Source organism: Stenella coeruleoalba (genome assembly GCF_951394435.1).
Source record: "Stenella coeruleoalba genome assembly, chromosome: X".
NCBI classification, from domain to species: Eukaryota; Metazoa; Chordata; class Mammalia; order Artiodactyla; family Delphinidae; genus Stenella; species Stenella coeruleoalba.
The window spans coordinates 3,135,984-3,163,848 of record NC_137152.1 but is presented as its reverse complement, the minus strand read 5'-3'; the positions used below and the strand labels follow the sequence as shown (position 1 = coordinate 3,163,848).

Below are 27,865 nucleotides of genomic sequence, written 5' to 3'. Positions count from 1 at the left end.
GTGCTTCCTTAAATGTGTCTTTCTGACGTTCTTACAGCGTCTTTCATAATTGTCTCGTCGTGGTCCTCTGTATACATACATTTATGATGGTGGAGGACATTGTCAATCTTTTCTTCATTTTAGCTGCAGTCGAGTCTCTGAAAGTGCTGTAGACACTAGGCAGGCATGCGTTCTTGATGAAAAAGTGTCAGAATAAATGAATGGAGAGAGTTTCTTGTATAATAATGCATTCATAAGATTTTAGACTGGAATAAGCTCATTTAAAAAACAGGTACATTTTATTGCTATACATTTATTATTTAACTTATTCCATTATTGCACACAATTGATTAATATTTTAGTGTTAGTATTTTCTATGTGTATGCTGCATATATAGGGAGATGTATATATAATGGACATAAATATATCAATCATATATGTATTGATAAATGCAGCATAGATATAGAGAGAAATATTGGTGGATATATCCATCAGGGTTCAATCAGATGAGCAGAAAGAGTAAAGATATATAAATAGGTAATACATAATGTATTAATGTAATACAGTTACAATAATTGCAATACATTTATATTATCTATGTATAAAATATATCTTAGATATACTATAATATAGTATACAAGCAGTTGTCTCAGGTGAATGTGGTGACATCCTCAGTCTAAAAACCATAGACAGCTTTTCACAAACAGAAACTCAGCTCACAGGCTGCAGCTCATGGGCACGGATCAAGCTGTTGTCCACAGACCAACTGACTCACTCTTTGTCTCCTGTGTGTGTGTCTCTCTCTTGTCTCTGTCTCTCTCTTTAGTCATCGAGTTCCTCTGCAAAAAGTAGGGGGCCAGGAACATAAACCTGCACTATCATCTCTCCAGATCCCTTTGTTTCTTACATTTATAAAATGTTTACTTTTCACAAAATACATATTTCACATCCAAATCAGAGCTCCCACATCCTCCCGTCAAGAGAATGACCGACATCTCCGACACTCTGACATCAGGGCACTCTTTAGCTCGGAGGGATTTCTGCTCCATCACCTCCCAGCCTCTGTGATGGCAACATGGTCTCCCCATGTGCTTGTCAAACTGCGATGACAAGGCAACCTTGAAGGATAAAGGTGCTGATAGGAGCAAGCCATAAAGGAGTGAAATGCATACTGTTTACTATTTCAGACAGCCCTTTAGTACACAGTTCTAAAATCCACAAACTCTAAAATCCATAGCAAAGAGGGAATACGTATCTTCGCTTCTATTCTCCATTTTTTCACCATGTCTCTCTGCTCCCTCAATTTTCTTTTATTTTCTCCTGATACCACTTCAAGTGTTTCCTTCGAGCTAGGTTGCAACGAAAAAAGTGAAGGAGAATGGAAAGAAATGAAGATGCTGCACATCAAAAGATCATTTCTCTTTACGTTTGTGTAACATGAATAGCTAATAGATGCAAAACAAAACAAAACCAAAACAAAAAGGAGAGAGAGACAGAGGGAGAGGAAGAGAGAGAGGGAGAGAGAAAAGGGTCATTTCCTTTGGAATCCACCAGCTACAGATTTGAAGTTTGGGAATACAAATTCCTACAGTAAAACTGGGAAAACTTTTGCTAATATTTCCATGTACTAAGTCCAAATGGCCATCGCTTGCTCCCCTTTACTTAATGCAAAGCATAGAGTAGACACTAAACAAAGTATATCAATTGATTAAATTCACAAATTTCGGTGAATGATTCAAACAGCCATAGGAAAACATAGGTGACCAAGCCAATCACTTTCACTAATAGGCATACATTTTTAAAAACATGCAAATACTCGATTTACATGTGCAAGTGTCTGCATAAACATTATGAACTGAAGAACCATGAGCATATGCTGCATTAAATATTAAAAATGTCCTGGGCTTATGTTCATCCTACATGCTGAAAACTCAATGTTTGGAACGAATTGCTTGTCGGTGGTTACCGTAATCTGATTACATTTCTTAATAAACTAAAAACTATTGATCTGGGACTTCCCTGGTGGCGCAGTGTTTAAGAATCCGCCTGCCAATGCAGGGGACAGGGGTTCGAGCCCTGGGCTGGGAAGATCCCACATGCCGTGGAGCAACTAAGCCCGTGCACCACAACTACTAAGCCTGCACTCTAGAGCCCGTGAGCCACCAATGCTGAGCCCACGTGCCACAACTACAGAAGCCCGTGCGCCTAGAGTCCGTGCTCCGCAACAAGAGAAGCCACCGCAATGAGAAGCCCGCGCACTGCAAGGAAGAGTAGCCCCCGCTCGCCGCAACTAGAGAAAGCCTGCACACAGCTACGAAGACCCAACGCAGCCAATAAATAAATAAACAAACAAACAAATAAATAAATGTAACAGCAAAAAAACCCCCAAACAACCATTGATCTTAAGGAAGGATAATTAATATGGGTTCTCTCGCCCTGGCATCAACTTCTCGTAGCTGTGATCTCTTGCCAGCGTAAAGGACTCAGGAATGAGTCAGTGACCCATGCGGACCTCACATGCGGGCCACTCAACCATCTCCTAAAAATTATTTCTGACATAATAAAAACACTCAGAGACAGACTGCTGGAATATAAAAACGGGTGGTTAGCTTGTGCAGTGTAACCTGTAACCATCTGGAAATGCCAAGTATCTGTTGTGAAGGGTTTACCTGTAACATGCTGAAGGTTCTATCGGGGTCTTCGTCAGGTTACAGTGGTGAGAAAACATCTGCGTGGAGGCATGTAGAGGATGCTCAGGGAAGGGTGCAGAGCTCCTGGAACGGCTACACAGAATAAACGTTGTTCTGAGGGTGCTGTCTTTAGTGATAAAACAGTAGCTTACTGTCTCAGGCACAGGAGCATCGCATTTGACTGACTTTTCACTTTTTTTTTTTTTTGGCCTCACCGTGCGGCATGCGGGATCTCAGTTCCCCGACCAGGGATCAAACCTGCGCCCCTGGCAGTGGAAGCGCAGAGTCTTAATCACTGGACCAGCAGGGAAGTCCCTCTGATTCACTTTTAACAACGTAGTTGAACAATTTCATCTTTGCTCTCTCCGTCTACTCTTCAAAGATTTTCATTCCAATTATCAAGAGAAGGCATTTCTAAAGTGGCACGCATCTTGTGTTCAGTGTTCCTGCTTCACTCCGTTTATCCACCACGTAGTTAGAAAGCGGCTGATAAAATATCTATATTTTATAACGTCCGCTGTCTCAGACACATAAACTCTGTCAGCCGTTACGGATGTTCTGCAGTTATTTTGCATAGGAACGTATTGCTATTAAAAATAAACACAGACTTTTTAAAATTAATTGTTATTAGCACGTGGTTGACGTACGATGTTGTGTTACTTTCTGCCGTTTCACAGCGAAGTGAATCAGTTATACATACATATACCCACTCTTTTTTAGATTCTTTTCCCGTATAGGTTACGACAGAGTATTGAGTAGAGTTCCCTGCGCTATGAATAGGGTAACACAGATTGAATAATTGTATATACATCTATTTTTATACAAAACAATGTTGTATACATATGTCAAGTTATTTACATAATTGTCTCACTGTTTTCAGTGAGGGACTCCAAGTTTTGAAAATTTAATATATTAAAGCCATGTTTCTCAAAATGTTTTCAGGTGCTCCTAGGCGTAACTAGAAAAACGAATCAGTGTTTTGCGATTAACTAGGTCTGGGAACCTATGAGACATGGTTATTTCCTCTCAGGCGTCCAGATCCATTGCCCCGCGTGACTCTTCATGGGTGGGATAGGGAATGTTGTTTCCCCAGCGTCTTTTCCCCACCATGTACCTTCGGAGACCAGGTTCCGTGGAGCCCCATTTGGAAAGCTTTGCACTGTGGCTTTACTCCTCGCGGTACCGGCTCGTCAATGGCTGACCTGCCTTGTTGGATCACACAGGGGTGCACATGTGGAAGATGAAAGCGCCTTGTGTGTAAGAACCCAAGAGAGGTGACAGGACCAACACACTCACGTCCTCAGCAAAACTCTTCTGTACGTGGCTGCAGGACACACGTACTCCCTCCTTCTGAGACTATGCTTCACCTCTTGCCAGGGAGCATCTTCCCCAGCTGTGTGCACACCTGCTTGCCCTAGAGATGGGCACTGCAGCCCTGTTTCCTGTCCTCTTTTTTTTTTTTTTTTTTTTTACAATACGCGGGCCTCTCACTGGTGTGGCCTCTCCCGTTGCGGAGCACAGGCTCCGGATGCGCAGGCTCAGCGGCCATGGCTCACGGGCCCAGCCGCTCCACGGCACGTGGGATCCTCCCGGACCTGGGCACGAACCCGCGTCCCCTGCATCGGCAGGCGGGCTCCCAACCACTGCGCCACCAGGGAAGCCCTCCTGTCCTCTTGATCCAGGCAGAATGGAACGCTGATCAAGGAGCAGAAAGGTCACTGTTTACCCTGTTCCCTGAAATAACAGGGCATCAAACAGGAAATGAAATCCATGCGGCCTTCAGCTCAGGACTTAAAGCTTATTTGGGGATGCGGAATCCAGCCCACATTCCACAATTAGCCAACAGGGTAGCCAAGAATACACACCAATTTTGCAGCATAACGCGAAGGAAAAAATCAAATACGTGTAACAGAAATTTATCTCATTTGTACTGATCAGGACCTGAATTGGAATAAGCGTACATAATTGATGTACTGGAAACCACTCACATTATACTTGCTTTGTGAGGATAAATTTAGATTTTTATTGAAGACTGCTAAACATGCCTCCTTCCTTCCTCTGATTAACCTGAACTTCTATCACTGAAATTGGCCTCATCATCTTGGTATAGCAAATATAAATGCCTTATCTTGTAATTTCAAACATAATCATCTCCCCGCTTGCATACTGATAAGGTAATCAAAGTGAGACATCTGTAACAGTTTATGTCCCTATAAATATTACCAGTGTATACTTGATGCTTTTTTCAGAGATAAATTTCATGGCTATCTACTTCCCCATGTAGAACTGTCAATGGACAGTTATTTTCCTTTTCATTATGAGTATGTTTCATTTTTACATCTGCCATAGGTGACAAATTTTGTAGAGTCAACGAGAAGATGATTCTTCCTAAAGAATAGGCAGGACAGTAGAGAATTAAAAATGAAAGAACAGAAACATAACATGTAACCACATTTTGCAGTCACATTTCTAAATGTACTTTAGCTTTAAATCTATTAATAGCTTCTTTGCTTATGCAAGTCAGGAAACCAATCTCTAATTTTGTCTTTTGTCTTGTGTATCATGTCTCAAGTTTAGAGTAGTTGGGCTGGAGAAAATTTGTCATGTTCACATTTAGAAAAGGGTAATAAAAAATCTTCTAATGATACTAGGCGTATCTTTTTTAAAAGTGGTATTTAAAGAATACCATTAAATCGTGAAAGGACTCGCCTCCTTGAGTTAAGTTTTGTTTTCATCTGTGTCCCATTAATTCTCAAACACGAAATCATTTCCACTTCTTGGTCACTGAGAAGCAAATAATATTACAATGGTACTGAGTATCTAAGTTTGGTTTGTTGCGAAAACTTGGTTTTCCAGAATCTTTTAAGCCACAAGCAATCAATCTAGGTGCTCAGAGCTTTGTGGGACAAATTCTTCTCGAGAAACTACCTCCCCATATTTTTTTTTCTTTTTTCCTCCCAAGATTTTTAAAGAGCATGACGTTAAGATATGTTCTGAAATTATTCAACCCATATTTAATGTGAGCATATAGATGCATAAGCAGAAACTTGCCTCTTTGTAAGTGGTAGAGTCTATTGTAGGGACAGCTAAGGTTTCCTCAAGGGCAACTTCAAGCTGGATTAGAATACTACCATTTTTGTAGTTTAATATTAAGTTGATCTATTTCTGTTAAGATTACTGAAAAAATATTACTTCGTAACTTTATGTATTTATGGCTTATAGGTTTGTTATATAGTCAAGACCAATATTGATTAATATTTCATTTATCCTCTGCTTCACTGATGGTCTTTTTGTGTGTGTGTGTGTGTGTGTGGCGGGGGGGGGGGGTACGCGGGCCTCTCACTGCTGTGGCCTCTCCCATGGCGGAGCCCAGGCTCCGGACGCGCAGGCTCAGCGGCCATGGCTCACGGGCCCAGCCGCTCCGCGGCACGTGGGATCTTCCCGGACCGGGGCACGAACCCGTGTCCCCTGCATCGGCAGGCGGACTCTCAACCACTGTGCCACCAGGGAAGCCCTGATGGTCTTGATAGACTCTCAAATTTCAGTTTTTTCCACTTTCAAACCCACTACAGTTCTCAAGGTCATAGAGACTGCCATCCACATATTTTTTCAATAAGCTCTTTACCACACCGCTTTCTGACAAAGTCGTCATTAGATAAATTTCTTACCATAACTTATCTTTGTGTGTGTCTACACTGCGTGTGTTTCCATGAGTAAAACTGTGATCATCAAATCTGTATCTGTAGAAACCTTAATTGAGGTATCTATCACTATCGCCATCTATGTTTGCATCTATGTCTATCCATATCTATTTAATCTGTATCTGCAATGAGATGATAAATAACCAAAGTCTTTATAGGTGGTTGTAAATGTTATAGTTGGGAAAGACTTTTCTTTTTTTTGTTTGTAATTGCCTGAGTTTTATGTTTATGTCAAAAAGGTATATATTATTTTGGAATGCATAAGAGAGGAAAGGGAAAAATTCCATTTAAAATGTGATATTGATGCTGTAGTAGTGACTCCCCATAAGATATATAAAATAACTTCTGTTTTAGTGCTCTGGAAATAAGGCATGGTCTCTAGCCATTTTGTGAATAGGCTCTCTTAACTTTAAACCAAGAATTGGGAGTAAGAAATGAGGACTTCATATGTACGAGGAATATTGGTAGAAGTTTACAACCCAATGTTGTGGCTTTATTTCCAGGAAATAAGAAAAATATATTTGCATTCAAAAGCATGATTTCTTTTTTTAGGAACTGAAAAACATCTAGAGCAGTGTTTATTTATATATCGATCTTGATGGATAAATCCAAACAATTTAAAATTTTAAACCCAACCATACACAGTTTTACTCTTTTATACAATAAGAATACAATATCCTTGGGTCACTTTCATTCCCTAACTATAGTAAATGAATCATAATCATATTCATGATTATTCCATTATTGTATGTGATTTTAAGAATTTTTGATACATGATCTAATTATTCATGGTTGGCCAAGAGTAGGATATAGGGGCCGTGCTCTGTCTTTGGGATCAGAATTGACTGCAATTTTTATGTTCCGATTGTTCCTTTCTGGTCGCTTCCTTTGCACCGTCCCTTACAAGGTACTATTTATAAAGCAGTACAGCAATTCATTTGACAGTCTTGAGTTCCTCTCTCTCTCCCTTTCCTTCTCTTTGCTAAAATTCTTAAAACTCAATTAGTTCAGTTTTGGTAAAGGTGATTTAAAGAAAAGAAAAAAAAAAAAAACTTGGGCACGGCTAAAAGCAGTAAAGTAAAAGATTTATTTACAAAGGTTCATTCTGCACCAACCTCCTGGCTAACTAAATGGAATCGTTTCCATAATCACACGGCTTTTCTGGTCTTTGTCTCAGTAATACTAATACGGTTTTGTCACCATTAAAAGCAAAAAGGACAATGTAATGCCTTCCTGCTGTGGTTGATGAACATGTTGTTTGCATATGTGACCCTTCCTTCCCTCTCCCTCTACACAATTTTAATAGTATCTGTTCTTCTAGTCACCTTTTAGCAGCGTTTATGGCATGTAAATAAGTAACATCATGGAAACGGCATCCCTTGTCCTTTGACCTAGTGACAACATCTCCTCATGTCTGGTCCTGCTAGCATTCTTCCCTCTGCTTTTTCTCAGTTCATACACGAGAGTCTATTACTGGACACATTTAATTCCCAGAAGAAAAAATTAAAACGGCCGTTATGCTCTATGATTTCAAATTGGTGAAAACTTTGGAAGTCTGCTTGGACAGCAAATCTCATGTTTGGGCTACGTTCTAGCTTAAGCTATGTAACCAGATTTTTCTAACTTATAATAGATTCTTTTTTAAAAATTCATTTTACTCAGATAGAGTTAATTTACAATGTTGTGTTAATTTCTGCTGTACAGCAATGCGATTCAGTTGTACATATATATATACACATTCTTTTCCCTATTCTTTTCCATTACGGTTTATCACAGGATAACAAATTCTTATATATTCTGGTTATGCTTGTTAACTAGCTGCTAGCGTCTTTGAAAACACACTAGGATGCAGGAGAGTTATCAAACATGGTTTCTCTCATCTGCACTAACCAGGAGCCAATATGTCTCTTCATGGCTACATCTGAAGCCACTCTACTCTCAAGTGAATCCAAAATTTGACATTTCCCACTCTAAGCTCAGCTTAGTAATTTTCTGTGGATTTGGAATTGCACTGTATGTCTTAATTCACTACGGACATATTTAACATATTAATTTTTCTTTAATTCCAGGATTTTAACATTTATTTTAAAATTAGATGACTCCATGCAAGAACTGTTATACATTTATATAGAAACCACACTTTTGTGGTACTGTCCTTGAAAACGGCATTTTTTTTTTACAGTATTTGATAAATACATGTTTCTTGAATGACTGAATAGAGAAGTAATAAATAAAGAAGATCTTGGTACATGTTTAAATAATCGTTATCAGAAAAACCCTTAAATGTTAAATCTGTTTTACATGCGTACATAAAACTCATGAAAAACTATATATACCCTATAATTCTTATCCTTTTGGACAGGGATATATATATGTGCATATATGTTGTATGTATACTTCTTTGTGTATATACACATATATGTGTATATATGTACAGACACCCATTTATATGTATGTAATCATATATGTCATTGTGTATGTTGTTGTTTTATGTACATTCTTATGTATATAACCTATGTATGTCCACACAGGAACGTATGCATTGTATATTTTGCATATCTGCAGACACACGTCATTTTTTCCTTTTAATTTTCCTCCGTGTGGTCACCAGCCACACAAATGATGGAGAGAGCCAGTCTCATACGTTCTCAACATTTCACTTAGATTATCAGAAAAATGAGTATTTAAATAGGAGACTATTAACTCAATCGTTTAAGCAGAAAATGTTCCGACAGTCATCCAAAAATAACTTCCCTCATACCACTTTCTTTTTCATTCCAGGAAGCGGGGGTTTGTAGACCATGATGTTTTCCTGGAAATTATGACATTTGCAAATAGGTACCAGTCAGCTGAAAGTTAGCACAAAGACTTACTAGGCTTCTGTAGTTGGCAGTTGACTCACTCAGTATGGACTTTATTTTTCTCACCTATTGTCTCGATTTATTTTAGAAAGAAAGTGAAGGAAAAGGGAAATTTTAGTTAATTAAAAAGACAAGTTTGATTTTTCACACTTGAAGCTGCCGTAAGAAACAGCATTCACTTACAAAGAGAATAAGAGAGAGGCAAAGGGCACTCATAAAAGCCAATTTTGTATGTTTCAGTGAAGTTTGTTTAACACATGTTTGTTTCCTTCTGTTTTTGATAATCTTTAAAGATAATGTCTGAATGGCTTCTACACTAAGACATAACTAAAAATTAGATTCCATGAAAAAAAAAAAAGCAAGAATGCTTACATTTGAAATATTAGGTATTCTCTTTTTAGTTCTTGGTTGGTTGGTTGGTTGGTTTTCTCTTTCTTAGGGCCCTGGAAAGAAATTGTTCACCCTGGAGCTAATAAACTATCAAAACCAGAGCCTGTCCATTTCTTTTATTCTGGTCATTGAAGGGGTCTGATTCAGTGTGGCTGCTCTAAGAATGATAGAGTTGGAGCTTTTATTAATTTCATTGTCGAAGTGCTTTCCCAGTAGGCCACCTACAGAACACTTAACAGAAGGTCCTGAATTGTAGGAGACAGCCAAATGAATTTGGACAGACTCTCATCTGCTCTCCAACTGGACAAGCAGTTAATGGCTGGGGTTTAAAAAAAAAAAAAAAAGTGAAGCTAAAAGGAGACATTTGCTAATAGACAGCAGAACACGTTTAAAGGGGAGAGTTTGTAATTAAATGCCTTTCATTTGTTGTAGAGGGCTAATGTCTCCTGGAGCTTGACTTCAAAATGGGTCACTTCGCCTCATACCAGAAAATATTTCTTCAGCACAAATGTTTAAGGAGATAATATGAATTTCCTGAGACATGCAAAGACTATCCTTCAACACATGGGTGTCAAAAGCATAAACAGTTCATAAACGTGTGAAAATAGAATTGCTCATGCATTTATAGATAATTACAGTATCATATATTTCTACTGATCTTCCCAATGGGCTATCTGAAACAATAAGACATTATTTTTGCTCAGTCTTGGACCCCGATCCAAGGTCATTCTCTTACCAACCCTTTGTTTCCAAGACTGAGAGACCCTCCCACCCCACGCCCAGATCACAAAGAGACTTCTGTGGAGCCCTTTTAAGACTGTTGTATGAACTGTCATCATCTTTGCATGAACACTCATTCTGTAGGCTCCCATGTTGTCAAGCCACAGTACATGAAACAACATGACAGGTTCTGACAAACAATCGTTAAGGAAATGCCTGGGACTTGCTGACTCCTCAACATAAGCAAATATTCAGTTTCAAAGCTTTAACTGACATAAATTAAAATGATGCCTAGTTTTGTTTAAAGTTATAATTACCAGAACAGCTTCTATGATTTAAAGAAAGACGTAATGAACAGCATGGTGACTATCATTAATAGTACTGCACATATACTTGTCATTTGCTTAGAGCGTAGATGTTAGGTGTTCTTATCTCATACACACACACACACACACGCGCGCGCGCGCGCGCGCGCGCGCGCATACACGGTAACTATGCAAGGAGATATTAATTCACTTGTTTCTTATTAAAACAGGAAGTACCATTTAGTCTTTGACTAATCCTTCCTGACAGCTTCTTAACTCCCTGTAACCTGGGAGAGTTCATTGATCCACATTGATATAAGCTCAATCCAGTTGCAGTAGATACCTCTTCTCCAGGATTTGATATATTGTCAACTCGAGAAAGATCCTTGAAAATGATTTTAAAGACAACTTTTTTTTAATGGTTCATATTTCCTCCCTGGTGCCTAAGGTTGCTTCCATTATTCGAACTGCAACCGTTTCACTTAAAATTCTTAAAACTATTTTGATGGTCTGTCTCACTGGTCAAACTTCTTATAACCACTGTATCTATCATTCTATATATTTTTTAAATTAATTAATTAATTAGTTTCTTTTTGGCTGGCTCGGGTCTTGGTTTCTGCACACCGACTTTCTCTAGCTGCAGCGAGCGGGGGCTACTCTTCATTACGGTGCACGGGCTTCTCACTGCGGTGGCTTCTCTTGTGGTGGAGCACGGGCTCTAGGCCCACAGGCTTCAGCAGTTGTGGCACGTGGGCTTTAGTAGCTGTGGCTCGCAGGCTCTAGAGCGCAGGCTCATTAGTTGTGGCGCATGGGCTTAGTTGCTCCGCAGCATGTGGGATCTTCCTGGACCAGGGCTCAAACCCATGTCCCCTGCATTGGCAGGCGGATTCTTAACCACTGCGCCACCAGGGAAGTCCCTGTCATCATTATATTTAATACAACTGTAGAAACCTTGCTTTCATTCAATAAGAAGTCCATTTATATTGCAAATACTTTGAATAGTGTCTCTTCCCATCACCCTTATACCCCAAGGGAAAAGGGGTTGTGTAATTAACACATGAATCAGCGTTTGTGCACACAATAATATCTACTTAAATCAGCAGAGCTTCATTGTCTTTAGTAAGTGTTGTTGTTTTTGGCTGCATTTCTCCTGTGACCTATTGCCTCCTATCCTTCATCGGCTCTTGATGTCATTTTCGTTGGGTGCAAACAAATTCACTGAGAGCTCAGAGTTGTGGAGAGTACAAGAGACACATGTTCCCATAGACTTTACTGGCAAAATATATTTGGGGAATAAGATAGCACATAGACACCTAAATGAAACTCCGGATTTTTTTTTTTAAGTAGTTTGCATTTGATGTGGAGCAAACAATGAAATAGTTCAGAATGCTAAATTTCAAAATGTTTTTACGGATTTCCACTTTAAGAGCAGAGCAATTGAAAGAATGATGTTCAGGCAATAGGTATAGGTTCAGAAAAGGGAATTCAGGGGTGGAGCCCCATATGATTAATGAGGAGACAGCAGCAATGGTGATGACAGGTGACACAGAAGACAAATTCTATTCTGCCCCAATTAATGACTGAAAATGTTCTTGTTTTTCTTGCGCAAAATAATGTGTTTTGAAATATTTGTTCTATCTGAGAAATACTTTATTAAGCAAAGAATTCTGCAGTACCATACTCACCTCAAGGGGCGTGTAGCCTATTTACAAAAGAAACTAGAAAATTATATTATAAAATATTTTAAGGGAGATAAAGAATACAAAGGATGAACACATCACGAAGAACCAAAAAATAAAGAAGAAGAAAGTATTTGGATTAAACATGAAAGGATGGGTAGTCTGTCCTCAGGCAGAAATGTGGGTGTTTATCTTCCTTTCCAATACATATGTATAGCATATGGCCCCATCCTTTTTCAGTGATTTAAAAAAATACATTTTTTGCCAACAGTCTTTATTAGATTAATGAACGTTTCTTCCATCACTACTTGGCTAAAAGTCATGTTTTAAAAAAATCATAAATGTCTGTTGAATTTTATCATTGATTTCTCAGTTCATAGAAATGACCATGTCTTCATTTTCCCTCTCAGTGACTCTCGTTGAATGCTTTTTAAAGGGGAATCAATCTTTCAAGTGGCGATGATAGTTTAGCTTGTATCAGACGTTTCATTCAACCTATAAGAGCTGTAAACAAAACACAGTCAACTCTTTGAAGTGACTGAGGAATGAACAAAAGCACACCAAGTCTGGCCAGGTATTGTCTCTTGAAATAAGGGAACACACTGGGTAAATTACACATGTATTTGCAACCACAAACATCATTTTAAAAGCTACAGATAAACAACAGTAGACAAATTAAAATAAAACCTTAAACATTACTTGACTAACCTGATACAGGTGAGGTTGGTGTCTACAGGGTAATGAAGTCCAAGGGACAGAAGAACTGAATCAACAGGCCAATAGAAACCTGAAAAACGCCAGACTCAAACCCACCCATGCAATTAACTTCATTAAAAATAAACGAACTTGGGCTTCCCTGGTGGCGCAGTGGTTGAGCGTCTGCCTGCTGATGCAGGGCACGCGGGTTCGTGTCCCGGTGCGGGAAGATCCCACATGCCGCGGAGCGGCTGGGCCCGTGAGCCATGGCCGCTGAGCCTGCGCGTCTGGAGCCTGTTATCAGCAAAGGGAGAGGCCACAGCAGTGAGAGGCCTGTGTACCGCAAAATAAATAAATAAATAAATAAATAAATGAACTCAACACTCTGATAAATTAGAAGGCAGGAATGGACATTTTGGATTTAAAAAGGGAGACTCAGCTCCATGTATTCTAATAGCAGCGCATGGCATCTTTTGCTGCACAGACTCTCTTTCCGAGGGGTCTTAGGAAGTTGTGGGTAGGTTGCTCTATTTCATTGCTTAGTAGAACGCCATTGTGCAAATAGACCATCACTTTCTGATCCATCCTCTGTATGGGGATATTTCCAGTTTGGGGCTGTGGCGGATGAGGCCGCAGCTGGCATTCAAGAACAAGTGTGTTTGTGGACAGTGGCTTGAATCATCTTGGGTAAATACCTAGGAGGGCAACTGCTGAGTTAAGAGAGGCGCTTAGATATTTAACAGAAGAAGGAAGGAATTTGCCAAAGTGGCTGAACTGGTTTACATCCGCACCCGCAGGGCCTGACAGCTGAGCAGCCTCCCTTTTCAGAACTCTGTAGGCTCTATCAGGAGAAACACCGAGGAAGGGACACATGAGCTGTCTTTCCAAGTGCCTCTATTGGCAAACTCTTCTCAGAGCCAGTCTCAGTGAACTTGGTACACGAAATAAAATACCTACCCTGTTACACAGCATCTATAAATAGCATAAACCAATGCCATGGTTTGGAGCATAGAAAATACACCCAATATTTCCCGCAGGATTTGTTGATCATCTTTGGCCTAGATATTATACTAGACCTTAAACCCCTATTAAAATGAAGAGTTTTGGGCTTCCCTGGTGGCGCAGTGGTTGAGAGTCCGCCTGCCGATGTAGGGGACACAGGTTCGTGCCCCGGTCCGGGGAGATCCCACGTACCGCGGAGCGGCTGGGCCCGTGAGCCATGGCCGCTGAGCCTGCGCGTCCGGAGCCTGTGCTCCGCAACGGGAGAGGCCACAACAGAGAGAGGCCCGTGTACCGCAAAAAAAAAAAAAAAAAAAGTTTTGTCTAATTTAGGAGCAGCAACCAGACATAACACCTTGTTTAAGGATTTATTTTTCATAATTTTAATCACTTTAATGTGTAAAATTCAGTGCCTTTTTGTACATTCACAATGTTCTACACCTATCACCTCCCTCAAGTTCCAAGGCATTTCGTCATTCTCCCCCAGAAAAGTCACATTAAGCATTCTCGAAATTTCCCCCTTCCAGACCCATGGCAGCCAAGCCCAGTCCTGTGCACACATCCAAGGGAATTGAAACAGGTGTTGAGACAGGTACTTGCACACGACCCTTCACAGCGGCACCGGTTACAGTATCTAAAAGGTTAAAACAACCCCAAAGCCCATCAAAGGATGAACGGATAAACAAAATGCCGTCCATCCACACTGCGGACTAATAAGTCTTTATTTTATGTATTTATTTATTATGGCTTTAAAAACCTTCTTCTTTAATCAAAGTCACGGAACCTCAACAGGGCGCAGTTTGCAGGAGTTCCTTTCCGGGAACTCTTTAGTCTCAGCCGCGTCTAACTGGGCGAGACTGGATGGGACCGAGGGCCCCGCCCCTGGGCCTGCGCGCATGTCCGCCGGAGCCTCGTGAACGTGCCGGGCCTGGAGCCTCGTCCCGCCTGCGCAGGAGGGCCTTCCCGCGCCTGACCCCCGTCACGTGTGCCCGCCCTGCGTGCGCCGCCCGCGCTCACGCCACGCCGCGGCGTCGTCCTGACCCATCAACCTCCGGGCCAGCCTTCCCGCAGGCGCACTGCATGCCTGTCCTCCCCGCTCCTCGCCTGGTGCCTCCCGAAGGGACCCTCTCCTCGCTTACACGGGCAGCATCTCTGCTTGCTGTGCGTCGGGCCAAACAAACTTGGTTTGGTGACCCATTGGGAAGCCAGCGGGAGGGAATCCAGAGGGACCTTTGCCCGAGGGTCGTGGCCCCCGGGGGGCACTGAGAGCTGCTGCGTGAGCAGCGGTGGCCGTGGGTCCCTTGGTTCCAGCACCGGCCCCGGATCCCTCCACGGGCCACCGAGCGCCAGAGCTTGCCTTGGTCTCCCAGGAAGAAGCGGCTTTCGGGTTTGTGTAGGAAGACGCCTTCGGGTGAGTATTCTTGTTACACCAACGCACCTGGCTCTAGATTGTTTTGCAGTTCTATGCAGGTCGTGGCTGGCGGCCCAGCGGGCGGGGTTTTGGAGATGAGAGAAAAGGTTTCAGCTGCTGAGGTCCTCGTTGCTGGGGGAGAGGCCAGGCTCTGCTTTTGGTCTTGTTTTGGTCTCATTTGTCCCTGATCCTTATATCTGGTTGTGTTGTTAAGAACAGGCTACTGAGGACTGAGGTTTTTGGTGACCGCAGCGAGGACCCTTAGATTTCATTGCTGTGACCACTTGGAAGCAAAGCCCCTTTAGAATGGGAGATGCGAAATCACCTTCCTCTTGTGATTCCCTTTAGGCTGCACCTTCCAAAACTGGGTGACTTTGAGTCATGAATCTATAGGAAAGGAAAGGATTGTTTTTTCTCCCTCCTCCCTCCCTCCCTCCCTCCCTCCCTCCCTCCCTTCCTTCCTTCCTTCCTCCCTTCCTCCCTCCCTCCCTCCCTCCCTCCCTCCCTCCCTCCCTTCCTCCCTCCCTTCCTCCCTCCCTTCCTCCCTCCCTCCCTTCCTCCCTCCCTTCCTTCCTTTTTCTTAACACTGCATGGCCACACTACCCTTTAGGCTCCAGAGCAAAAATGCCTGAATATAGACCCTTCAGTTATAGTACAACTTTGCAACTAGATTTATTTTGTAAACGGGAAGAAAAATGGGCTGAAATACTTGATGTACAGCCTCTGATGTTATCACATCAGAATAAACCAGTGCCAGTGAGGTGTGAAGTTAGGATCCAGCAGGGAACGCAAAGGAGCCTGTTTTTCTTAATCCTAATGAAAATGCAGGTGACACATCTGACACTCAGACTCTGTCCAGGGCCCTGCATTGTCACCTCCTGGCGGATCCCGGTGCCTTGTTTCCTGACCCCCGAGCCAGAGGTGGAAAGGCGGGGGCAGGGAGGTCTCACCCCAGGAAAGCCCCCTTTGGGGAAAGAATTTTTTTTTTCCAGGAAGAGAAGTAGACCCCATCCTCCCAGAGCATAGGGTTCTCTGCAGTGTCCCGGGACAGCTGAGGAGGAGGGTGCCCCCAGGCTCTAGGGTCAGGACGGCTGGACCTGACCTGACCTGGTGCTCACTGCTGGGCAGGTGGGCGCGCACCCCCTGGTCAGTGCTTGTTGAGGATGACCTCGGTATTGTGCTTTGCAGATACTGCATTTTTCACAGATCGACGCGTCGAGCAATTCTGGTGCCCATTTTCCCACGGCATTGCCTTACTTTCTCACCTGGTAGTCATTCTTGGCATATTTCAGACTTTCATTATTTGATCTGTGATGAGTGGTCTCACTACTCTGAGTTGCAGAAAGTTCAGGTGCTGGTTCGCAAGTTTTAGCGATAAAGTATTAAGGTGTGTACATTGTTTGGACATCAGTCTATACCCATAACAGACTGAAGCATAGTGTCGGCAACCTCTGTATGCACGAGGACGGCAAACAATTCGTGTGACTCGCGTTATTGTGATGGAGTGATTGTGACAGACGTGAACCCAAGATCTCTGCGAAGTCTGCTTGTCTCACGCCCCCGACGGGATCCTGTGGAGTTCTGGGGGCAGGAATGGGTGTCCAGGATCACTGAGGGCCCCCCCCAACCCGCCCAGCACTGTGGAGAAAGGACAGCCTGTACCAGTGTGACAAGTGGGCTGGAGCAGAGGAGGGTCACAGTCTCTCCCGGACCAAACTCTAGTCGGGCTCCAGGCGCTGACTCTGGGCTGCAGCGTCTGTCTTTTCATTTTCCGATTTTAGCAAGATTCCTGCTGAGTCAGTTGAACGACAGCTCCCCAGGCTCAACATCAGACCACCCTCGATAACTGATCAGAGTCTTCACCCCGCTTCCTCCCTTGAGTGAGGTCTGAGCCCCGGGCCTGTCATCAGCACAAAACCTGGAGCTGGGTTCCTGGGGTCATTCTGCTATGGTCTGAATGTCTGCGTCCCCCCAAAACTCATGTTGGATCCTCAAGTCCAGTGTGATGCTGTTGGGGGCCTTTGGGAGGTGATGAAGTCATGAGGGTGCCCCCCATAAGTGGGATTAGTGCCCTTAAAATGAGCCCCCGGAGAGCCCCCAGCCCCTCCCCCGTGTGAGGACACAGGCGGAGAGGTCTGTGATCCAGAAAGGGGGCCTCACCAGACAGCGCATGGTCTGGTTCTGGTTCATGGGCAGAGCCACATGTTCACGTTGCAGACACGGTCTTAATTCTTGCTGTAAGATGACAGCGTTTGTAATGAGCTGGATGCATTCGTGAATGGTAGCTTCTTCTGCTGGGTTCACATTTCCCTCTCCAGACTTCAGTTAGCTGACCCCACCCCCACGTGGGAGCTGTTTATGTGGATTTTATATCCTGCAACCTGACTGCAGTCCTTTATTAGCTCTACAAATATTTTGTCAAGTCTTTGGGATTTTCTAGTTAAACAGTGATGTCATCTGCACACAGGGACAGCTTTCTTTCTTTCTTTTCAAATTGTAAACATTTTATTTCCTTGATTTATTATATTGTTCTAGGTAGGTTTCTGGCACGATGTTGAATAGGACACCCTTGCCCTGTTCCTGATCTTAGGCTAAAATCATGCACTTTCTCAATATTGAATATGATGTTAGATGTAGACATTTTAAAGATGGTTACTATCAAGTTGAAAATTCCCCCTCTGTTAATAGTCTACTGGGTTTTTTTCATGAATTTTTACTTTTTTTAAGTCCTTTTTTTCTGCATCAGTGATATGATTATATGACTTTCTTCTGCCTGCTGATCTGATGGGTTATTTTGATTGAATTTTGGATGTTAATCACCCTCGCATACCTGAAATACATCCCCTTTGGTCATGATGTATAAATTTATCTATCAATACACATATATACACACAGATATATAATTTTTGTAATTATTATGCTGAGGGTATTTGCATCTATAGTTATGAGAATTTTTTTTTTTTTTTGTGGTACGTGGGTCTCTCACTGTTGTGGCTTCTCCCGTTGGGGAGCACAGGCTCCAGACGCGCAGGCTCAGTGTCCATGGCTCACGGGCCCAGACGCTCCGCGGCATGTGGGATCTTCCCGGACTGGGGCACGAACCCGTGTCCCCTGCATCGGCAGGCGGACTCTCAACCACTGCGCCACCAGGGAAGCCCTCCCAATAATTTTTATGATTAATATATTAAATTTTGCCAGTTACTTTTTCTTTATGTATTGAGATGATTATAGGAAATTGAATGAGTTTGCTAGGGCTGCCATAACAATTACCACCGACTGGGCAACTTAAATGACAAAGTATTTTCTCACTGTCCTGGAAGCTCTAAGTCCAAGATCCAGGTGTTGGCAGGGCTGGTTTCCTCCGAGGCGTCTCTCTTTGGCTTGACCTTCTCTCTCTGTCCTTACATGGCCTCTCCTCTGTCCTCATGAATCCCTGGTGTCTCTTTGTGTATCTAAATTTCCTCCTCTTATAAGGACACCACTCAGATTGGAGTAGGACCCATCCAATGGCCTCATTATACCTAATGACCTCTTTAAAGACTGCATCTCCAAATATGGTCACATTCTGGTGTATTGGGCATTAGGGCTTCAACATAGGAAATTTGGGAGGGGACATATTCCAACACATAACACTAATTTCCTCCTGGATACAGGTCTGTATAATACATACTTACACTCTCTCTTATACTTACCTATATAGAAACCTTTATGACTAGTCTGTATGTCTTTATTTGTTCATGCTCAGCTGCAGACTTCTTTTAGTCTATCTTCTGAGGTAAGTATGCTAGTCATCAATTCTCTACGCCTTCATCTCTGAAGGCATTCATTTGGCCTCCTTGTTTGAAGAATAGTTCTGTTGGATACAGGGTTTTTGCTGGGTAGCCTTTTTTTCTCTCTTTTAGCACTTTGAATATGCCATCCCACTGTTCTCTAGACCCCATCACATCTGATAAACACTAAGCTGTTTGTCATTTTGAGGTTCCTTTACTTGGTGGGTCATTTTTCTCTTGCCAATTTCAAGATGTTCCCTTTATCTTTGGCTTTTGGAAAATTTCCTATGATGTATCTAGATGTGAATGTCCTTATATTTGTTCTACTTGGAGTTTCTTGAGCATTTGGGAGTAGAGATTAGTTTTTTGTTGTTTGTTTTCTCATTGAATTTGGGAAGTGTTCACCCAATACATTTTCTAATTAAATTTGTGTTTTTTCTCTCTCTTTCCTTTCTGCGACTCCATTAGATATATGCTGATATTCTTAATGGAATTCCATAAGTCTGTGAGGCTCTGTTCATTTTTCCTCATTTTTTATTCTTATTCTTCCTCAGCATGATCATAACTACTGACCTAGCTTCTGATTCACTGATTTCATTCTTCTTTCAGGTCAAATCTGCCGCTTAGTCATGCTAGTAAAATTTTCATTTATTTTATAACTTTCAACTCCAGATTTTCAGTTTCTTTCTTTTTTAAAAGGAAGTTTGATCTCTTTATCAGAAGCCTGTTCGGAGGTGTGTTACTGTCATTATACTCATTATTTTAAAAATCTTTTTTTTTCTTATTTGAAAATATTAGTAATAGCTGATTTTAAGTATTTTTCTCCTAGGACAATATCTGGGCCTTTCCATTAGATTATTTTCTATTTATGGGCTATCCTTGCCTCTTTGTTTTTATATCTAATAGATTTTTCGTTGAAAAATTGGACATTTTAGATCATTATAGAGTAACAAATTTGAATTCTGACTTTCTCTGGGATTTCCATTGCTTCCATTTTTTTGTTTTACTGTTGTTATTTTTTTGAATGAGGGGCTCAGGAAACTTTGTTTTTTGTTTAGTGACCTGCCTGTAATAGTTTTATAGAGTCTCTGTTCCCTGCAGTGTGAAGCCACTGATGTCTCTGCTCAGTTTGTTTTCTTTCCTTTTCTTTTCTTTTTTGTTTTCTCTTTTTGGCTCTGCCAGATGGCTTGCGGGATCTTCGTTCCCCGACCAGGGCTTGAACCCGGGCCAAAGCATTGAAGGCGCTGAGTCCTAACCATTGGACCACCAGGGAGTTCCCCCACCCCCACCCCTTTCTTTTAAATTCTTGTTTTTATTTTTAAGGCTGGCTTCTTAGGGGTTAGCCCTGAGTCAGCCTAGGTTAGTCGTCAACCACTGATTGTTCCGTTTTCTTTAAACAGCTTGAGTCAACAAGGCACAAACATCTTGCCCTAGGAGACCCGCGTGTGGGTTGCAACATGCATTCAAAGTGCACGCGGTGTACAGGGAGCGCTGGGCAAGTAGGTAACCAACGCCCTATTGTGTCTTTCCTGGCGCTGCTGCAGCCCTGCATGTGCATACAGCCTTCCAAATCCCCGGGAACATGCCAGAGGTTTCCAGAGTTGTCCAGGACTGTCTCATCTTTCCCATTTCCCTTAACGTTTTTCACCTAGTCTCTTGCCCGGTCCAGCACTCTGATCATTTGGGGTAGCCATGAGGCTCTTTTTCCCATCATTTCCCACCAATCAATTGCTGTTGATTTTGAAAACACCCCTGATACAGGATTTTTATGCACAGCTGCAAATCAGTCAGCGCACTCCATCAGCAGCAAGGCTGCTGGTCTTTGGAGAGAAGGCGGGACAGTAGCAGCCCTGAGTCAGACACCACAGACCCTGTTCTTTTTAACCAACATTCAGTACCTTTTCTTGAGTAAATATTTTTCGTATTTGCTGTACACCCTTAACTAATTTCCAGAACCCTAACATAGTTGTCTGTGATACGTTCATAGTTTTGTGAGTTTCACAGTTATCTCGTTGGAGGAGAGAATTCTATGAGCTCCTCATTCAGTCTTCCAGAAGTCCTGTACCAGCCTTCGGGCTTTTGTCACCTGAAGCTGCTCGTGTAGCCCACGGGTGGATTGGTGGAAATCCATTGGTGGATTTCGGTTAAGAAAATGATGATCTCCTACATGCTAAGCATTTTGTTCATTGCTAGTAGGTCACTGGGAATTCTATCTACCTAAGAAGCGACCCTGACTGTATGTAGGTATCCTGGTACTATGGTCCCCTGATCATAAGGGGTTCTGTAGAGCATTGGACTAATCATAATCTAATCATAATCGGGCTTTGTGCATCACATGTGCAAGGGCTTTGCTTTGCATCTTAACTAGACGCTCTCCCTATGGCTTAACCTCATCAGATTTTAGCTGCTTTCTCGTCTTTGATGACTAATCATCACACTCTAAGGAAAAATGAAGTTATCTCATTTCGGGAAAGAGCTACCAGCACGTGAGGTGCGGTGAGAGGGTATCAGCTGGTGCTTCCTCTCAATTACAGTGTCGGTCATATTATACTGCGTCCTGCCGAATCCTTAGGGACACGCACACCCCCATAGCACACGAATGCAGCTCAACCCCGTAATCACTGAGGTGTTTTCTGGTTCTAGTGAGGAAAGCACAGGCTCTTTCTTGAAGTAGTCTGACTAAGCAGTCCCGCCTCTCAAGCTTCATCTGGTGGGAGATTTATATCCCATTATAAAAGCAGCATCTGTGATGTATTTTCTCTTCTCACCAAGACACTTCCAGGATTTACGCTACACATCCTAAACAGAATTATCTCCTGGTTCTTTGCTTACTCGGTTTTCTGCCGAGCTGTGTGCAAGTTTTCTGTGCATTGCAAGTACGCTCCCTTTCTTCATAGGTATATTGATCGATGTATTTAACCGTTTAGGAATCCAGTAACATCAACAAGGGCATAGGCGATTCACAGAAGGAAAGCCGTGAGTCCAGGATCATGACTTCCTGGGAAAGGAGAAATCATGATGTGAAGGGAAAGGCTGTTCTTATCTTCATATGGGTAATTCTGATGCATTAGCGATGCTAATGCTGCTTATAGCCTTAGGTCGTTGTCTTCTACAAACATGAAAAAAATTAAAAATGTGGTTGAGCTGATTATGTTTAATATGATATTGGCTAGAGTATGAAAGAAAAAAATACAAGCGATTGCTGGGGGAAACAGTGGAAAAATTCTCCAACAGGACTCATTCCACAGAGCTCCGTCTATGCATGTGCCTGTGTGGGGTTGGAGAGAACGCTTCCACCAGCTGCAATTAGTTGTGAGTGATCCTGTATCGGGTCTTATGCTGAGAGCTTCTAAGTTACGTGTTCACGGCTCCAAGACAGAGAAAATTACATACGGTGTAAGTCTGAGATGCTTACAGCTTCTCTAAATCTTATTTATAATTATAAAACGTGTTGTGGCTGCAAGATGATTCGTTCACACTGGGATTCACTAGGTTAATTGTATCTCACAGTTTAGTGCCTCGCAGAATTTCCCCCCTTTGTCCTCAAAGCATCCCACTGTAGAGTCTAGATCAGTGTGATTCTTTTGAATATTTAAATCCAAACACTTATCGAAGTCCTGGCCTTTGCCACCTTGCAAGTTGGACTGTTTTGTTATGCCATTCTTTTTTTTAAAATTAATTTTTATGGAAATACAGTTGATTTACAATGTTGTGTTGGTTTCAGATGTACAGCAAAGTGATTCAGTGATACATATATGAATACAAATATATACTTTTTTAGATTCTTGTCCATTATAAGTTATTACAAGATATGGAGTAGAGTTCTCTGTGCTCTACAGTAGGTCCTTGTTGTTTATGTATTTTATATATAGTAGTGTGTATCGGTTAATCCCAAACTCCTAATTTATCCCTCCCGCCACCTTTTCCCTTTGGTAACCATAAGTTTGTTTTCGGTGTCTGTGAGTCTGTTTCTGTTTTCTAGATAAGTTCACTTGAGCTCTTTTTTTAGATTCCACATAGAAGTGATATCATATGATATTTGCCTTTCTCTATATGACTTACTTCACTTAGTATGGTAATGTCTGCGTCCATCCCCGTTGCTGCAAATGGCATGATTTCATTCTTTTTATGGCTGAGTAGTATTCCATTGTGTATGTATCCCATTCTTAAAGCAGTAAGCCCCAGGAAAAAAGCCTTAACCCACTAAAAAACTCAGGAGGTGTATGTATCATGTTTCTACCCACCCAACTGATGTTCTCAGTTCTTAGTTAGGACAGTTGTCTGGGAAAGAGCATGAATGGGGGGGAAATGATCATTGAAGTTCCTCTATTTCAAAGGATCATTTCATAACAGACTTTATAAAAGACGACTGTGAGAATAGGAAATTTGAATCGAGTATCCCAGTGGTGTGTTTTCATCTCGGACACACGTTGGCCTCTGGGACTTTACCTGTTGCAATGACATATTCTGTGTTTTCCGTTGGGACACGTTTGTCTTTGGTCAGTTCCTCAAACTTGTTGAATTCTTCTTCACTGAGACTACTTCCTTTGGCGGGATTCCATAGCAAATAAGGCAGAAGAGATGTCCGTTAGAACCCTCCATAGTTTATAAAGTATGACCTGGGTCATAACTGTCTAATACTGTCGAATAAATCTCACCATCACCACCACCGCATCCCCCAGCCCCGCCATGCTCCTCACCAGGTCATTTTTCAAGGGAGGTGCATCAGGTCTTCAGATGGTACCATGTGGTAGTGTCCAAATATTGAACACTTTATCACTTTCCTGTTCTTACAACTACTGAGAAAATTACAGACCACTCACCTGTGAGCTAAAGAAGCCCCACATTGGATACAGTCTCTAAAGGTACATCAGAGGACATAATGGCAGGGCCTGAGAGCTCAGAATTCCTCCAAACTCTGTTCCTTTTGAGTTTTGTCTACATTCTAGAATTTGTTTCCTGGCTTTCCTGAACCCTAATCAAGTGAATGAGAAAAAAAATGCTTTGGACTTTTCAGCAAAGCATACTAACCCCATCACACATGCTAATCGGGGAGAAAACGCACGCTTCGTCATTGTCCAAGACAAGCTGCAACCCCCACGCGCCTCCAGTGAGGATATAATATCGGAAAGGCTGAACGGGATCTATCAGTGGCCCCGTGTGGTTGGCCAGAGGGCGGAATGATTGAGTTGACTGAGAACATTGCATCTGAAGGATTCAGTATGTTGCAGTGGTTATTTGCAGAATATTGGGTTCAAGTCCCAACCATTATTTTAACGATTGTAAAAATAAAGCATTTGTGGTTGAGAGGAAGGCAGTGATGCCTGGAAACTGGTGACTCTGCTGAACGCGGAGTTTAAATCTCGGCTCGCTTAGGTGTCAGGCCCTGGCTACTCCAGTGTGTGATATTTGGCCAGAAACTCATGGACCATCCTGGAATATTTTATCGGATCTCCAGAGTAAGCGTGTATCATACTTTAAGAAGCCACTTGATAGAATCCCTGGTGGATGCATTTCATTTTTTTCGTAGACAACCTCTCAGCATCCCTGACTCAGCCAGCATGAAGTCTGAATTCCCATGTGCACCTTTCTGCTCCAGCGTACTTAATACAAAATAAGGTATACATGCACTTCTGTCCTTAATATAAAAATACAGATAATATGAATATTTAGTTTGCATAGAATAAGCTGCAATATGTACCGACTACTTCAGTCAGGTGTGTGGTCTTGTTTTCATCGATGCTTTCAGCACAGATTACCAGCATGTTCTTTGATACAATAATCAGTTGGAAATAATTTCTACCCGAGACAGTGATAGAAAACAAAATTCCAACCTCAATACAGGTAACTTTTTTCATTTTCAAATTGACATGCTTTCTTTTTCACACGCTGTGGTCAGTCTTTCCTTCAACGATGATCTCTGTCTCACCGATATTTCTCATAGTGTGTTGTTAGAACCAGTTAACGCACTTTTGACCAGAGATGTATTAATATGCCTTTTGTTACCCCGAATGTGATGGACCGGAGACGTTTCAGTATTTATTTACATAACAAATCGCTGGCCACAGGCGTTAGTTTGTGCAAAAACCCCCTGGTCAATAATGAGTTATGAGAGCTACTGAAGTAGGCAAGCTTCTTCCACAACCCTTCTTCTGAAGATGGTAAAGATTTCCAGGCCTTGAGACTGAACAGTCTGTGCACAATAGCAAAGTTGCTTATTGCAGAATTTGTAGATATATGATTGGTGGTGGACTGCAGCCCTCTCATACAAGAACACATGATTGTGTTACATTCTCAGGAATTTTGTGACCGAATTGTCAAGTACAGCCATTATTAAAAAGTAATTCTATAAACTTAAATGAATCATATTAAAATAAAAGTTAACGCGTAACACAGTTATGCATAACATAACCACAGTTATTTCCTAGTATAAGAGGTTATAAAAGAGGTGTAAATGAAGGTATTGCAAAATGTTGGAAATATATTCTCTGTAATGATTCCTAAGTAGATCCTGTTGCTGCATATCCACATTTAAAATGAAAAAATACGCATCAGACCAAGATTAGAAGGCTACATTGTACATTTTTCTCCAGGAAAATCAAATATGTAGACATTTGATCACTTAATATTACAGTATTGATATTTGACAATCATTTCCAGTTATTTTAAACTATAGAGAGAGAGGTCTGTCCCAATGCCCCCGTTGCTTTTAAATTATGTAAAAATTAGTTTCAAATTTTTGCTGTTATTTTAACTATTCTCATACTTATCTTTTGGATTTAAATTAATCAGGTTATACTTCTTAAACATGTTAATACAGAACTTTTAATATTTAAGAATTTTTTTAGTTAGAGCATATTTGATCATGTTGGTCAAATAAAAGATACAAAAAAATTTTGAAAGAGATGGTATAATTTTAAATAGCTTTAAAAACTTCCGCATGCCTGAGGAACATATGAAATCAATGCTCTGGGACTTTTTCTCAGATACTGTCAGTAGCAACATTCCAAACTTGGACCTTATCCTGACGTTGTGTAACAAAATGAATGCTTGGAAAATTAAATGTCTTTTTCAGGGTTGCATTTGTAATTAGTAGAAAAAATTGTTTACAGATCCAGACGTCTAGATGTCTTGGATGGAGCTAAGAGTGTACATTTGAACACATTCTGTGGTTTTGAGAAGATGCACCCCTCTGAAAAGGTCACGCATTCACAGTCTGTTCCGTAAATATCTTTTTCTCTTCCTGTTCCCATTGCTGTGTGTTCTTGGCATATCCCATTAATCCTTAGAAACAAACAGAGAAGACGTTTCTGATTCCCCATCCATTCCTCAACACTTGAGGAACTGCAAAAGTTACAATGCATTTTAATTGCTAAAAATTATACATGTTTTTAATCTTAGGCTCATGTAATTGAGCCGCACTACTTGGTGCTTTATTTGTTCTATTACAGGGTTCCTCACCCACAGCACCATTGACATTTTGGCAGGATAATTCTTTGTTGGGGGAAGGGAGACTGTCCTGATCACTGTGGGGTGTGGAGCAGTATCCCTGGTGTCTACCCAGGAGATTACAGCAGCTCCCACGTGAAACCAGAAATATCTCCGGACATGGCCACGTACCATCCGGGGAGGGAGGACAGAGCCACGCCCCACATTTAGGATTGCTGGTCCATTCCTTTAAACAGTCCCACTCTGTCCTTTGTCTCCATTCCAAAGACCATGTCTATCCCTCTGCCATAAATGTTGGTGCTCCTACAGACTCTGAAGTCTTCTCTCTCCTGAAGCAAGTTGTTCAACTTCTGTGAATTCAGGTAGTACTTATTTAAGTAAGAAGCTTCAAATAGAATATCAATGAATGATAGACATACAGACAGAGATAGACACACACAGACATAGAAAGAAATGGAAATATATATTTACACGCCATGCACAGATCAGCTGTGTATAAATTCGTTAACCACATCTCAAACTTATACCTCACAGGCACGTTTATTATTATTAATTCTTTGTCACAGTTGTTTTTCTCCACCATATATGTTAGTCTGTCCTTTGGTTTAATGGCATCACCATTTTTACAGATGGACAAATTCAAACTTGAGCATTTAATTTGAAAAATAAACTGTTGATACTCTAAATTTTTCTTAAAATGTTGATTTCAGTCACCCCGATACCTACTTCTTCCATTGCTCAAATTTTCCAAAATTATTTTACTGAGTACAGTCCCTACCATGTGAGTTCCTGGAGGACTAATACTTAGAAAATGAATTTCATGATTCTCTTATTTTAAAACCTACATCCGTGCTGATTTCCTACATAGTAAACATAAAATTAATACTTTTGATATAGGAAACTCTCCAGAACAAAGTCTGAGGTTTGTTTCCAGTTGGTGTTCTGGAATCCACTTCATACACATAGGACGTGACCGCACTGAAAATCCAACGTCCCCTGAATTCGCGATGCCTCTTTGCACACTTCTTCTGATTCTCTGATTCTTGGTTTAAACTTCCATTTAGTGTTCAGTGAATAAATGCCACACACACCACCCCGTGCAAACCGTTTCCTACTCCCATGACTGGCACAATCGTTCACTTATCAATACTTCAGTATGACCTTTATCAGTGAGTCTTTTTGTTATTTTTTGCACATGGATGTCTGTGACCTTGA

At 41.6% G+C, this 27,865-nt stretch overlaps 1 long non-coding RNA gene across 2 annotated transcripts in view; it reads left to right on the top strand.

The window, feature by feature from the left end:
• The first annotated feature begins 14,953 nt into the window (after positions 1-14,953).
• Positions 14,954-27,865, top strand: part of LOC307179976 — a 590,142-nt gene continuing 577,230 nt past the window's right edge. For both annotated transcript variants that reach the window (XR_013825629.1, XR_013825630.1), the window contains exon 1: positions 14,954-15,431. This is a non-coding gene — a long non-coding RNA (uncharacterized lncRNA). The remainder of the gene's footprint in view (positions 15,432-27,865) is intronic.